The sequence below is a fragment of the Saccostrea echinata genome, unplaced genomic scaffold, assembly GCF_033153115.1.
Source record: "Saccostrea echinata isolate AGI-Se365-2 ecotype Australia unplaced genomic scaffold, CSIRO_AGI_Sech_v1 ptg000030l, whole genome shotgun sequence".
In the NCBI taxonomy this organism is placed as follows: domain Eukaryota; kingdom Metazoa; phylum Mollusca; class Bivalvia; order Ostreida; family Ostreidae; genus Saccostrea; species Saccostrea echinata.
The window spans coordinates 24,977,881-24,993,625 of NW_026889779.1; the positions used below are offsets into that span (position 1 = coordinate 24,977,881).

General features: G+C 33.1%; 1 long non-coding RNA gene across 1 annotated transcript in view; it reads left to right on the top strand.

Annotated features, from left to right (window-relative positions):
- Nucleotides 1-961: 961 nt before the first annotated feature.
- Nucleotides 962-15,745, top strand: part of LOC133197582 (uncharacterized) — a 139,820-nt gene continuing 125,036 nt past the window's right edge. Inside the window, exons 1-2 of the long non-coding RNA XR_009722432.1 lie at nucleotides 962-1,012; nucleotides 1,111-1,180. This is a non-coding gene — a long non-coding RNA (uncharacterized LOC133197582). The remainder of the gene's footprint in view (nucleotides 1,013-1,110; nucleotides 1,181-15,745) is intronic.

A 15,745-nucleotide genomic window follows, 5' to 3' on the forward strand; every position in this document is an offset into this window, starting at 1 on the left:
TTCTATAAATAATTAAATATTATCATTAATCAAAATGTACCACAGGGTCCAGTTCCGGTATTTGTGAAGGCATCGCTGTCTATCTCGCCAAGAGCGGGGCAGGGCTGTCCTTGACTGGAAGGAATAAGGCTACTAAGTAATCTAGAGACTGTGAAAGATAAATGTTTGAAGGAGGGTTTATCGTCAGACAAGGTCAGTTGCCATAGATATATTTAATATTTTCGAGAGTGATTTACTGTACTTTATCTGTCGAATAAAATTGATATTTTTACAGTTTGAGAATGAAAAGTAGATCTTCAAGTTAAATGCACAATACCCACGCAATACAATGTTTACTTACATGAATTCTTTCATATTTCAACACTAAGTTTCCGTAAAAAAAATTATAGAAGTTGTTTTATTTTTCAAACCCATTGAAAGAATGTTTTTGAAAAAAAAAACCCATCAAAATAAGTATTTTGGTAATGTACTAGTCTGTTACAAGTTTTATCATTGTTTCAATGAAAAATGTCAGACAAGCATCTAACAATCATATGCCACACACCTCAATTAGTAAGGGGCACTTCGCTTTTTACGGTAATCAATAGCAAGGCGTCACAATATGTACTATTCGTTTCTTAGGACACCCTCTAGCAGGGTTATCAATGTAATTGTCTCGATGGGAATGGTTAAAGAAAAGGAAAATATACACATCTAACGTTATAAAAAACTTAGTCTGACTTAACTTTTGTCCAGGCCCTGATGCTATAAAACTTAGACAAGCTCACTTTTGATCTCAGTCTTACCTTTCCACTATATATCCCGGTAAAAGTAGGACTGAGATCAAAAGTGAGCTCGTCTATGTTTAAGGGCCCCGGAGCCTGTAATTCTGACTAAAATGTCTTTATCTACGCACATTGAGTTACTTTATGCTTGATGTATCGTAGCTCAAAGATTTTCTAATTTCTTTTTTTCATTCCTTTCAGGTTGCATCATCAATATATCAAGTGTATTGTCTACTGTCACATCGAAGGTATTGTTGGTCATTTTAATGAAGCCAAATTAGAAATTGGACAATACGTTGTTACGCAGCGTACAAAGTACAGAAATCACTCATTTCCTTTCGTGTAGATCCCTGGAAATTGTTCTTATTCCATGTCCAAGGCAGCCATGGATGCCTTCACTCGAGGATTAGAACATGGTACGAATTAACTAATTTCTTCACCTACTTAGCACACGGTACGAATTAACTCATCTCTTCACCTACTTCACTGTAACGATGTTAAGAGTGAAACAAGTAGAGCTTCTTCAAAAAGCTTGGCCGTCTTTAGCAACAGCTTTAAACAGTAAACTGACATACACCTATCAGGCCGCATTATTTTTGGGCATTCCTTCATCAACTTTTACTAACATTAGCCTTACCATGTTAAAGTTCAACCAGACGTTCGGCTTTTTCCGTAAACTTCGACTCTGATGCTGGTCGGGGTTTACGGAGAAAGAGAGGGATTAGAAGGACAGTGCAAAACAAAGAAACTGTCTTAGAATAAATACAAGCTGAAAATCTGACAAACAATAAAGAACATTTCTGTTTACAACGAAAATATAAAAAACGCCTTTTAGTAAAAAAAAAAAAAAAAAAAAAAAAAAAAAAAAAAAAAAATTGTTATTTAGATTTATTTAGGGCCATTTTTCAACTGTTCGTTTTGTCATTTTTTTTAAAGATTGAAAATCTTGAAAAATTGTTTAGTCGTACGAAAATTTTATCATTAGAAAATTATCTCCCTTGCCCAAAACAGCATTTTAACCAATGACATAATTGGAAATTTTCACATCATGTAATTTCTACCAATCACAAATTAAAGAGAGGAAGTGCACAGTCCGAAGACTGTAAAATACTTCAACTCTGTATACCGTCTTCCAAGGAAGATTGATTGATTGATTATATGTTGTTTTACGTCCCATTCGAGAATTTTTCACTCATATAGAGACGTCACTATATACCGGTGAAGGGCTTCAAATTTTGACCTTTACTCGGCACTCAGGGCCATTGAACAGTGAGGGATCTTTATCGTGCCAACGTCCGCCGCGACACGGGGCCTCGTTTTTTAAGGTCTCTTCCGAAGGACCCACAACTTTCACTTCAAAGTGCCGAGCGCATGGCGAAGGAACAGTTGCTTCCCCTTTTTTATCGACTTAGGTCAGTCGCGGCCGAGATTCGAGCTCAAGACCTCCCGATCACGGAGCGAGCGCTCTACTGACTGGGCTACCGTGAACGGTTCTTCCAAGGAAGACGGTAATAAACTGTTAACAAGAAGAAATCTGCTTGAGTTTATTCATTCATATCCATAAAAATCTGTCCCTATCTTCTAAACTGTTAATACTGTGGTATGTACAAACGATCAAGACAACGATCAATGGGCAAATATCAATACAAATAGTTCTATTACATTATAATATTTACAGTACAACTGACACTATTACTCTGCCGGTTCAGAGTTAGCGCCGTTTGGAGTGCGAGCAAATACTATAAGGTATATTTAAACATATGAAATATATTCCTGTGTGAAAATGTGGAAACAACTTTTTTATCCCATGTTTACCCCTTTATCCCGTGGATATGACTCATTGGATAATTTTTTCCTATTCCACAGTTAAGTGCAGTTGTGACGTCACAATGGTTTTTGCGTTAGAGTGATGAAGTAAAATAAAGTTGAGTCCCATATGAAACAGTGTAAAACATTGGTTGTGAAGTATTAAACATGGGATAAAAAGAATCTTCCATGATTTGTAGTTGGATATGACTTTTATCCAACTCGTTGTGTGTTTTTAAAAAAAACACACAACTTTTTTGGATAAAAATCATATCCAACTACAAATCATGGGAGATCCTATATATATAAAATGATGTAACAAATAAATAACCTTATAATGCATATCAAAAGAATCTATTTGTTCATATTCAGTCTTTGCACTTTCATTATCATTAACAGGCCTGGACTCATACGAAGCAATTTTCTGAGACGTGATAACGTTCCTGGTTTAGGAGATGAAGAATCATACAATAAGGTTATATATTGTGACGAATCATTTATCTCAAAATCTAAAATATAAAAAAGAAAATTATCAATATTTATCTATAGCTAATTGCATACACGTTTTATTGAAATTATTATTTTAAATCGTACATGCATTTTGAAATAAGAATTGAAATATGTAGATAACGAACAGTAATCAAGCTAAACGTCCATTGAAACAGTAACAAGAAACATATTGACGCAAGCGTCAAAATCGGCCGCAAACCAAATGTTCCTTTAATGAAAACTGGAATGCGTGATCTGTTAATATATCTGATATTTAATAATCTGTTAATCTATCCCGGTGAAATAAAACAGTGCTTGTGACATTGCAGGCGCGGATTTCATTTTTCAGGAACAACCTAATTTTCATCACAAATATTTGGGACTCCTCTCTCTCTCTCTCTCTCTCAAGCAAATCCAAAGGAGGGTGTTGAAACCCCCACAACCCCTTCTACATCCGCCACTACAGTTTCTTTGTTTTGGTGTTGAGTTGTGGCGGGAAAATGCTTGGCACATTGTAAAATGCGCGTTATCCTCGTCTGCTGGAGCAAATATCTCGTAAAATTCTGTCTTTTAAGAAATTCAAATTTTATCATATTTTTAAAAATTTAACATAGGAAATGTACATCTTTACGTCATTTTAAAACAAATACAATAAATCCAGTTTAAATAGAGAAAGAAATATTGGTTATATATGTATAGATATCTTGGTCTTTCCTTTAGATAATGCCCAACATGTGTGCTAATATTCTCCGCACTTCAGAGTTCGTCAATCACGATTCGATCAGATAAAACATTTACCCCAATCATTTTATTCAGTTTAAATTTTATAATTATTATGCGTTTTTGTGAAACATTTAGACACTCTTCATTATTATATTTTATATCTTTCTAACTCCGCAGAACCGCACGACTACTTCAAACTTTAATTTCATATCAAATAACCGACCGCCTCCTGGCGGCCGGTAAAAATTGGGAGCAGAAGTGGGATTAGGTGCCATGGAGGAGAAAGCATCCCCTGTCGATTGGTTAAACCCGCTGTATGCTCCTGATCATGATCGGGCAAACGGAATTCATTTCACTTTTAAGTTTAACAATGCCTACTCCCATTATTCCATACCGAATATAATAACTCTCTGCCACGGGAAAGATTATAAAATAAATGAAATGTATTCATCAATCAAAAGCATTAAATATTGTACAATTCAGTGATTGTGTAAGTGACATAAATACGAAGCATGCAAAATACTTAAAGCAAGATTATTAATTTGAAATTGTCTACATACGAGTAACTGGAAATATTTATTCTACAACATCTAATATACAGTCTTTCTGATGAAGAAAGTATATAATAATAAGATATTAATGTAAAACACTCTATTTATTATACAATTATATCTTTTTGTTTTACTGAAGTCTGACACTGAAATACAAGGAATACTTTAATGCATGCATTCAATATATCCTGTGTTCCAGTTTATTGATACAAGGGCAAAAGAGAACCTTTCTGGGCGGATCGGTGGACAGGAAGATGTAGCGTCGGTAGTTTCTTTTTTGGCCTCTGAAAAAGCATCATAAATCAATGGAAAAAATACTGTCGTAGATGATGGACGTCATATTCAGTACTAGAAATTACTGTCACTGCAGCATCAAAAAATTAGTAAAGGATAATTTCAAAAATAATATCTTTTGAATTGAGACAAATAAAGTACGCAGCAACAAAATTTTACGTAAAAATGTTGAAAACAAATGTAAGTTCCTAACAAGTTCATGATGAAACCTGAAAAACTCTTTCATATAGAGATGTAATTTAACTACGGGTGGCAATTTGTAACCCTTCAGCTAATTACTCAGTTGTATATGATCATAATCGATTTGGAAATCTGTAACTGATAAGCCAAAGTATATATACATATACACTACCGATTAATGTGTGTGTGTGTGTGTGTGTGTGTGTGTGTGTGTGTGTGTGTGTGTGAATTTGAACGCAATTTTCTTAAACTTTAATTTTGAAAATATTAAGTATGCATAAACGTAAATAAGTAAGCGTTTTCTTGTTTCTATTTAAGTTGATTTGGAGGTAATTATGGCTCTCCGAACTGAGATCAGGTGAGTGGGTTTACATGTAATTAGTCAGTTTGTGAAGTGTTTATTACTGTAACTACTAACTACCATGTTGCTATCCAGCCTGCCCTTTATTTTGTTTTAATAAAATCATGATATAAATAAAAACACCATTGAGTACTGTGATTTAATATAATGAGCATCTTAGCCCAATTATTATTATTTAGGTTTTATACAAAAGCATTTTATTAAACAAACATTGTAAATTGACTGATCGTTCAGACTTAGTTCTGATATGGTGACAATGCAGAATGAACATGTGTGACAACCGCTCTGAAAAAGATTTCTCAGACATGTTTCATGCTTTTTATCTTCAATTTTTTCTTGTCTATTGAAATTAAAATAATTTAATCAAGCATGAACACAATGTTTCGATCTTATAACGTCTTTTAGTCTATCTATATATATGCATACAGTGTAGAGCTTACTTGAAAACAAAATGTCAAGAAAATCTGTATTTTGATACGACTGACCGGTTGGAAAGAATTGTGGTTAATCGAGTAGCAATTTGATTGTCATCCGTAAATTTCACATATTTATGACTCTTAAAATAGCAAAGTTTCAAATGTATGTTTACAATAAAAACAAGTTAAGTTTATTTGAAAAATATGTATATAAATGTTTTTGAAAATATTTTTTCTCAAAGAAAGATTTCAGCATATGAATACATTTAAAATTATAAGGTAAAAATATGATATTGTTCATGTTTCAATTTTTGTTTCATTGCTTCAATTGTACATTTGTATTATGAAATTTTATTTCATATATTTAATAAGCATACCAGTTACATAAATGAAAACAAACGTAACTCATAAATTGTTTGTTTTATATCCCGTTTCCGAGGGTGCGTGCTCTATGCCCCGTTCACAGATTTGTATTATTTGTAGATTATTTCAGATCGATTACTGTTCATTATCTACATTGTAAACCTGTGTTGCTATATAGAAGGAAGTTACTCTGGTATCAGTCAATTCCATGGTATATATAAATCTCACAAATTGTTTGTTACTTAGTATATTCCTAGATATTGATTGTTAAGTTCAAAATTAAATATACAAGATCACTCTTTCAACTGTGATACATGTATTTATGAATATCAATGTTCGTAGAATTTAAACTCTATAGATAATAAGTAAATATTTTAATGGCTTCTCATTCTTGTTTTAAAATTGCAAAACCAGTATCTAAAAATAGTTATTTTTGTGTAAACTCTGTTCTTAATTAGTATATAATTTTTACTTTGTGTTTATTATTATCAAGCATATCAGTAGCAAGTCGGAACAGTCGGCTTACAACCCAGTGAGTCTTCACAAGTGGGCTAGGCTTTACGCACGAATGACTTCATCACACATTCAGACAATAATCTCTTATCGGTTTGGGAATGCATGTACACATGGTACAAGTCAACAGTCAGCTTTTCAGAGTCAGGGGTACTTGTGTTAAAATGACCATGCGGTAATATTCAATGACATGATATTCTGTATAATCAACACTAAATCAAAACAGTTTAAATAAGTGTCTTTTCTGTATTTTAAAAAAATATGCAATTTGAAAGCTAGTTAATATGAAACGCATAAGTATATCAGCCACTACATCCACTTCTCGAGTTTTAGAGAGGACATGTAAATGATCTGTATCCTGAACAAACCGCAAATCATTTAATAACAAAATAAAGATTATTATTTTTAAATCAATACATCTCAATTACAAATAAATCTCAAAATTTTTAATTAATGAATATTCAACATTGAAAATACATCGGAAGAAATTTATACAAAAATGATGATTATATATTTATAGTAATGGGACAGAACACAGTTATGGGAGCATTTCAGAATTGTCACTTATACTATATCATTTAATACTCTTGTCAGGAGAATAAGTATGTTATATCAGTATAGTGAGCTATAAATGAAGAAGTTCTGGACCAGATCTAAAGGATTAATAGATAGTATCAAATGGTCATTTTATATACATGTATATATGAACAACACCAAACATCAATCGTTATTTAATTTCATATAATTCCACTTTTACATGTATATATGAACAACACCAAACATCAATCGTTATTTAATTTCATATAATTCCACTTTTTCTTCGTGCATCGTAAATATTTTAAGAATAATATAAAAAACGAAGCCTATGTAAATGGATTGATAGAAAATTATCAATGGTGATTTTGGTGTTTGAAATTAAAATAGAGTATTTATTGAAAACATTCATGAAAAGGTGAAAAGGTTGTTTCGTTATATAATTCGTATATCCTGTATTTGTAAATGATCAGATTCATACTTCAGACATTCAAGTCCTTCGAGGAAACCTAATAAATACAATACGTTATCCGATAAGTTTTACCCTTCCTTAACTGTAAAAAAATATAAAGTGAAAAAAAATATGTTTTTACCAGTTGCTAAAATTTAGTTTCCCCTCTTTCCATACCTCAGGGACAGATACCGGGGAATAATGAGGACCTTAGATCACTAATTTTAAACGTTCTAAATATAGGGAACCTCGATCCTTCAACTGGCGTAGTTATTTCATACGTATTATGGATTCTTTAGAGGATTACACCAGGCATTGGGTCAGACATGAAAACGAAGACCTTTACACTTTGTACGAATGGATTAAATGTATCAGATATATGTTAAAATCTTGCATTAAACGATTGAGGGGCAGTATGAAAACCATCTATCCTTCTGTATTCAGAAGTGAAAAAAAGAATTGGATAAATTAACACGATCAGTACGTACTGGTCCCTGCTGACAAAGCAGGTAACAACATTGTCTTTGTTTGTAAGGCTCATTATATAAATCGTATTTCAGAGGAACTGGGATTTAATTCTACAAGTGGTAATCCGACTTATTCCCATAGCTCCCTTGCTAAGGAGGAAATTCTTCAAAATCATATGTCAGTTTTGAATATTTTTAATATTCCCAATAACCAAATTGGATTCCGAAACAAAAAAATCCTTACAAACAAAGATACATAGCGGGTTCTAGCAAATGTTCTATCAAGCCTCTTTCTTTACTCCTCACTAAGATATTAACAGTAGTGAAGGAGAAACTTCAAGAGTACTGTGCAACAATATATTCGAGAAGTGGTGTAAATCAGATGTGGATACTAAAAAATTCCAAGGAACTTTTGGAAAATTTGAAATTAAATCACAAAATGTTACCAAAATCAACAACATAAAAACTTACGACTTTTCAATTTTAAATATAACTATTCCTCACGATAAATTAAAGTCCAGGCTTTCTGACATCGTTGACAGCTGCTTTTTCAATAAAAATGGAACTTGTAAATTTACTTACCTTGTCATTGGTCATTTGCAAAATAACTTTGTTAAAAAACAATCTGATTGTACACACAAGTACTCTGAAGTTGATATTAATAAGATGCTCTCGAGTTTACTTTTTCTGATTGACAATATCTATGTTTTTTTTTTTTTTTTTGTTTTTTGTTTTGGATACCAGGGGCCCGTTTCATCAAAGGTCGTACGCCCAGTCGTAGCACTACACCAGCATAAAGTCGGGACTAGCACAAAGGTTTGCGTTTCATTAAATACCGTATAACGTAAGATTAAGACGCCGAAGAGATAAGACGTGTTTTTCAGTGCTCTTATCTATACTCAGGTGAATAGTTAAAATGATAAAGAAATGATGGATCTCAGTGCAAATGTTAGTCTTTTTACATCAATTCTGAATTTATTTAATGGATTATCACAATCATTTATTGGTACAAATAAGGAACAGGACTTAACTCCATCAGTGAGTATACCAGACTTTCTTCTTGTTAAACTTAACGCAGAAAGTGTGACCATAAACTTTGATGGCCAGCAGCATGAGTTTATGTCATCTGTGCTACAGAAGATGCTTCTTTTTTATGAAGATAATAATAGAAATGGTTGCATCTATAAATCGATGTGTGACTCAGTAACTGTAACAATTTACATAAGCACAAATACAATTCTCATTCAAGGGACTGGTGCATTCTAGACGAAGTAAAGAGTCAAGTACATATAAGCCAAACTGACTCTATAACAGATTGCAAAATTATTGTCAGTCAACCCAACTGTACATCAACCCCGAGACCCTCTAAACAGCTAAATGAATCAAATGTGGAGACAACTTGTCACCAATGTAGCAGCTCCAAAAATTTGAAACTTCTTTCTGAGACTGTAAAAATGCTGACACAAGAAGTAAATCTCCTAAAGAAGCAGCTTATGGAAGCACAACAAACAAAAGCCTGTACTACTCTTCCACACAAACTCCGGGAATACAATTGAAACAGAAGGGAACTTCAACTGAAGGACTTTCCATTAAAACTGGAATATCGAGACACAGCCAAAAAAACAAAAAACAAAAAAAAAACACCAGTACATCAACAGACATAGATGCCAGTTCCGTATGGAAAAACTTACAACCCACACAGAAAATCAAAATGGTTGCGACAAAGGACAACCCTAACTTACACCCTTCCAGAGAGAGTCAGTCTATATCAACTCCTAAAGAACGAGGCAGCTTCACAAGGATTTCTCCATCTATTTCAACAAGAGAAGGAAAGCAAAAAACTACCCTGGTCATCGGAAGTTCTATTCTTCAACGAGTCAAAACCCGAGGCTGAGATTCTAGTGTGAATGTTAGTACTAATCGTGGCGCTAGCATTTCACACATCCGCACAAAACTACAGAGATGTGATGTATCCTCCATCAAAAATGTCATTATCCAGGCTGGTGGTAATGATGTAGCTAACTTGCGCAACATCGATGCGATTCAGGATGATTTCATTGAAATAATTGCAGACCTCAAGACGAGAAATCGTACATTTTCAATGTTTCTATCGGAAGTGATTCCAAGATGTGATGCAGATGTTACTGAAGTTAATGAGTGCATAAAATATAATTGTGAGGAATATGGTGCTACGCTTATCGAGACCAGCAAATCATTCAAGCACTGGAATTCCCCTTCCTTTTGGAGAGATGGCATTCACTTGGCCGATCGTGGTACTGCTTTGCTTCTTAAGCTGTACAACACACATGTAAAAATTCTTAAACAACAACGGCCCTCATCTGTGCAGACATGCTATTATTGTGGAGAGCAAGGCCATTCCTCGCGTAACTGCCGACATGGAAACAAGGTTGTTTGTTGGTACTGTGGTGATCAAGGTCACAAGCAGAAGTTCTGTACCAAATAGAATCGCGGCAATGAAAGTTGTGCCGATAATACGAAAAACTGTCCCATTATCATTGTCAATAATTATTTTGATCCTTTAAATAATCTGTTTTGACTGTAATGAACCAATTTGCAGATGTCCTTTATCTAATAATTACTCAAATGATTTAAATTTTACATCTGAACATGTAGATGTATGTATAAATAAGAAAAACACTTTTTCAAATTTTAAACAAAACCCTACAATTTCTCCTCCAGTGCCAAATACTCAAAATGAAGAAAAACAAAATATATGTAAATCAAATATTGTTTTAATGAAAAAGGGTCTACATTTTGTCAATTTGAATGTGTGTCACATTTTACCAAATTAGATGAATTGGTTTTGTATTTACAAGATCAGCATTACGTTGACATTTGACGTTGTATTTGCTTTATGTGAAACCTTTCTAGATGAAAATATTAATGATTGTGTTATAAATATAAAAGGGTATTCTTTTGAAAGAAAAGACAGAGTAGGAAGGGGTGGTGGTGGACTTGTTACATATATCTCAAATGATCTGAAATATAAACGCCGTAAGGATTTAGAAATTGGCAATATTGAGACAATGTGGCTTGAAATTAATCTTAGAAATTCTAAGCCTATACTTTATTGTTCAGTTTACCGTCCACCATCTGTCCCCTCCTGCTGGGTTGATGATTTTGTCAGAGAGTTACAGTGTGCTACCTGCTGTGATGACCAGGAGGTGATTATTGCAGGTGATTTAAATATCGATATGCTCAAAGACCCCCCGCGGAGTTGGTCATCTGCAATTGTAGATTTTGGATTAACACAATTAATTAACACCCCAACAAGAATTACCAATAGCTCTAAAACTCTCATTGACCATTTCTACACTACGCACCCTGCTAACATATGTGAAATAGCAGTACCCCCTGTAGCAATGACTGATCATTATCCAATATGTGCCACACGAAGCTCTAACAGCATGAAACGTAAAAACAAACATATTGAAATACAATATCGTGACTTTAAAAAATTTTAATGAAACAGAATTTTTGCTTGATCTGAACAATGCAAATTTTGATGAATAAATCCATATGCATGATCCAAATGACATCTTAAACTGTTTCTATAATATTTACAATGCTATAATTAATAAGCATGCAAAAGTTAAAACAAAGCGTGTTAAATCAGAATTCCGCACTTAATGGTTAACTCCAGAAATAAATGATGCCAGGAATTTACGAGATCAATACCATAAACAGGGAGATGTGTGGAAAATTTTAGATTTTGGAGGAACAAAGTCACATTTTTAATTAATGATGCAAAATCTACATATTATAAGAAAGTAATTGAAAATAGTTCTACATCAATAGAAATGTGGGGTCACTTAAATCAGCTGGCCTCATCAGACAAAAACTCATTCCCTTCCAATATAACATATAACAGGTTAGATCTTGATAATTTACAGGATATTGCAAATGTTTTTAATGAAAATTTTGCACAAATTCCAAGAAAATTATTAAACAATCTTTCATTTACTACTTTTGAATCAGAAAAAATTGAAAAGATACACTGAGGCAAAACTTGGAGATCAAGACGTTTTTGAAATTCCTTTGATTAATGAAGAAAAAATATTTAATATGTTAAAGAGGCTAGATGTAAACAAATCTGCTGGCATAGACTTTCTTGGACCTGGATTGCTTAAACTTTCAGCTAGTATAATATCAAAACCTCTTACACATCTAATAAATTCTAGCATAATCAAGGGGTCTTTTCCTTCACAGCTAAAACTCGCAAAAGTAACTCATCTATTTAAAAAGGGTGATAAATCAGACCCAGGAAACTATCGCCCAATTTCTATTTTACCAACTATATCGAAAGTTTTAGAAAAGCATGTAGCAGAAAATATACGCATCTTTACTTCTCACTTCGATTTATTAATGAAAGCACAGTCAGGATTTAGAGAATTTCACTCATGCCAGACAGCTCTCACAAAACTAACTGATAATTGGCTGCATGCAATAGATCAAGGAAATTTCATTGGCATTACTTACTTGGATTTTAGCAAAGCATTCGATCTTGTTAATCATGATATACTAATTAGAAAACTTAAATGCTATCACTTTGATCCAATATCAATTAAATGGTTTCAATCATATTTATTTCACCGAACTCAAAGTGTAAAAATAGGTGCATACACATCTGAATCACTGCCAGTCACAGCAGGTGTGCCACAGGGGTCTATATTAGGCCCTTTATTATTTCTATTGTACATTAATGATTTACCATTGTCTGTTGAACATTGTAATATTGATATGTTTGCTGTTGACACTACAATGCATTTTCATGGTAACAATATTTCACGTATTGAAACAACTCTTAATCATGACCTCTATCAAATACAAAACTGGTGTCTACAAAATCAGATGCTTTTGAATACCGATAAAACAAAGTGTATTTTAATGGACACACAACAAAAGAAATCAAAATTAGAAAACACTAGTCTTCATTTTCAACTTTCCGGTCATCCCCTTGAAAATGTGGAAATGCAGAAGTTATTAGTCGTTCACATTGATCATACTCTTCAATATACTCGTCATGTAGATGCAGTTTGCAAAACTCTTACATATATTATTTACTTTACGAAAAATTAAAAAGTTTCTTTCACTGCATACTGGAAAACTATTTTATAACGCTTTTATTTTACCATCAATTTTATATTGTTTATCTATTTGGGGTAACTCTCCTCAAATGCACATCGACAGAATCTACAGACTTCAAAAACGTGCAGCAAGGATTATCTTAAATAAAAAATATGATGCACCTTCAATGCCTTTATTTAACACTTTAGGCTGGTTAACGGTTCATGAACTTCTATATTTACAGAAAAGCAGACTAATGTTCAAAACATTTCATGGTATGTCTCCCGATTATATGCATAATTTTTTTGAATTTCAAAGTTCTGGATCATACACGTTACGCTCAGAAACAAATTCCGAACTTCGTTTACCAAAATACAAAACAAATTTATTTAAAAATTCTTTACAATATTCAGGGGTTATTATCTAGAATGAGTTACCTATTAGTATCAGGAAATCCCAATCCCTTGCAATATTTAAAAGTAGTGTTGAAATTTTTTTACTTATGAAACGAACTAGTTCTACGTAAAAACATGTGATTTTTCCCCCTCCTTTTCACATTTTGAACTAAGCTTTGATGATTTTATTTATTCTGTTGTACCATAGTGTTTATATTTTATTATCTCTTACTTGTGATTTGTGTTTATTGTATATATATATTGTATATGTGTTATAAAGAAGGCCCTTAGGAAGACTAGTGATTGCACTAATCAGGTTACCTTCTATAAATAAAGTATTATTATTATTATTATCTTTACACCGGACTAAAGTTAGGCCAAAATTTTACGTCTACTTATGGGTAGGCTTAAGCTCTGGTGTAAACATAAAATTAAACGAATTTACTAATTTAGAAACGATTTAGCCATTCCTTAAGAAGAATTACGGTTCTTAGAAGTCTTTTTAATACAAACGATGCATTATTAAATTTCACAAACTATGAAGTTTTTTTTGCGGGGGGTGGGGGGTGGGGGGGGTGGGGGGGGGGTGTTACACTCAGTCGCGGAGGTAGTTGACATGCAGTATTTACAAAAGCGCTGCTCGTCACTGCGAGCTCTTAAAGCAACGCCTGGGTGAAGAGAAAATTCGGACTTTGCACATTGATCCAAACGAATTTTTTTCCGCAGTTACCTGTGGTCCCATAATGCTTTGCGAATTGCATCTCGCCACAAACAACGTTCTCGCGGTAACAAGAAGTTCCAAGATAAAAATAAACTCACCTTGATTTGATGTATGTATAGCAAATAAATAGTAGATTAAACCTTCTTTATTAAAATTAGAATTGTTCAGACTTCGTTTTGGTAATGCAACTTACAAGCGACGTCATGTGACGTCAGAGTCTAGACTACTAAATGTCACGTGTGATTTGAAGAGCCCGATCTAAATAAAACAGAATATAGGTATCTGCGCTCGCCCTAACGTTCGTACCGTCAACATATTAAAATTTCTTCATAAAAGATTGACTTATTAGGGATTTATTTTAACACCATCTCTTAAGTTTTGACAATCCTGCAGCAATACACATTTCATTGTTGTATTTCGAGTATGAGCTTATGAGGTATTGTAAATCGACTTTTCGATATACATTTTGTGTCATAATTTAAAAAAAAAAAACTATTTATTCCCAATATATTTTTGTTTTGAAAAAAAAATAATTCTTTCACAAAAGCACAGCTATCTTCTTTAGCTTTGGTTGATATTTATATTTTAAAAAAGAAACTAAATTTTTAACTTTTCCTAAAACCAAGTAGGTTTAAAAAAATAATCTTGCTCGAAAACGCCATTCCTTATTTTCTCCACGTCCACATGCGTGGATCTAGAGTCAGAGAGGGGGTCCAGTCCTCTTTGCTGCAATTTGCGGAGTTATTTATGATTTACATGTATGTACAAATCTAGAGTAAAGTGAGTAGAAAATAAAAATGACCTTAGACCCCTATTAAAGAGTAGGCTGGTAGGAAGAAACACATTTTTGAATAAGATATTCAGGTTTGGGAAAAAAAATTACGATTTTTCTAGCTTGTCAACAAGTTTCTCAGATGGCATTTTTGTTTAATGTATACTTTCCGAAATAAATATTTTCTTTCTATTCATTTTCTTTTCTCAGTCCTTTAATTTTGGAGTTTAGTCGGATGGTGTGTTGTAAGTAGTTAATATTTTATAATATAAAGATTTAAGATGCATGTTTTCTACAAGGTCCCTAAAAATTCATGTAATTTTTCATTTAAGTTAATGTATATGTGTGTTGTTATACATACATCGAACACAATACGTATTTTTATGGTTTTTGCGCATGTGCAATGCAGCGTTGTCAAGGTCTTAGTCCTGAGACTAAGCGTATCGTTTACGACTAAACTTACGCCACTTCGTGAAACGCAAATTACTCCAGACTAAAATTTGGCGTAAGCCCCGGAAATACACCTAAGTTAAGGCTTAAATTTACAACTTTTGATGAAACGGTGCCCAGGTCTTCCAACAGTCTATTGGAATTCTCTTGGGTACCAATTGCGCCCCGTTATTAGCAGACCTATTTTTGTATTCATACTAAGCAGAAATTGTTCAATTTTTTTTTTTACGTGAAAAGAAGAAAACATTTGCTGTGGCCTTCAATTCGACATTTAGATATTTCGACGACGTATTGTATATTAAGAATGGTTATTTCCATTCTTATGTCGACATGATATATCTCGGTGAGCTTGAGAAAAAATATACCACAGAGTCTGACACAATGTTTCATATTTGGATACTTTATTA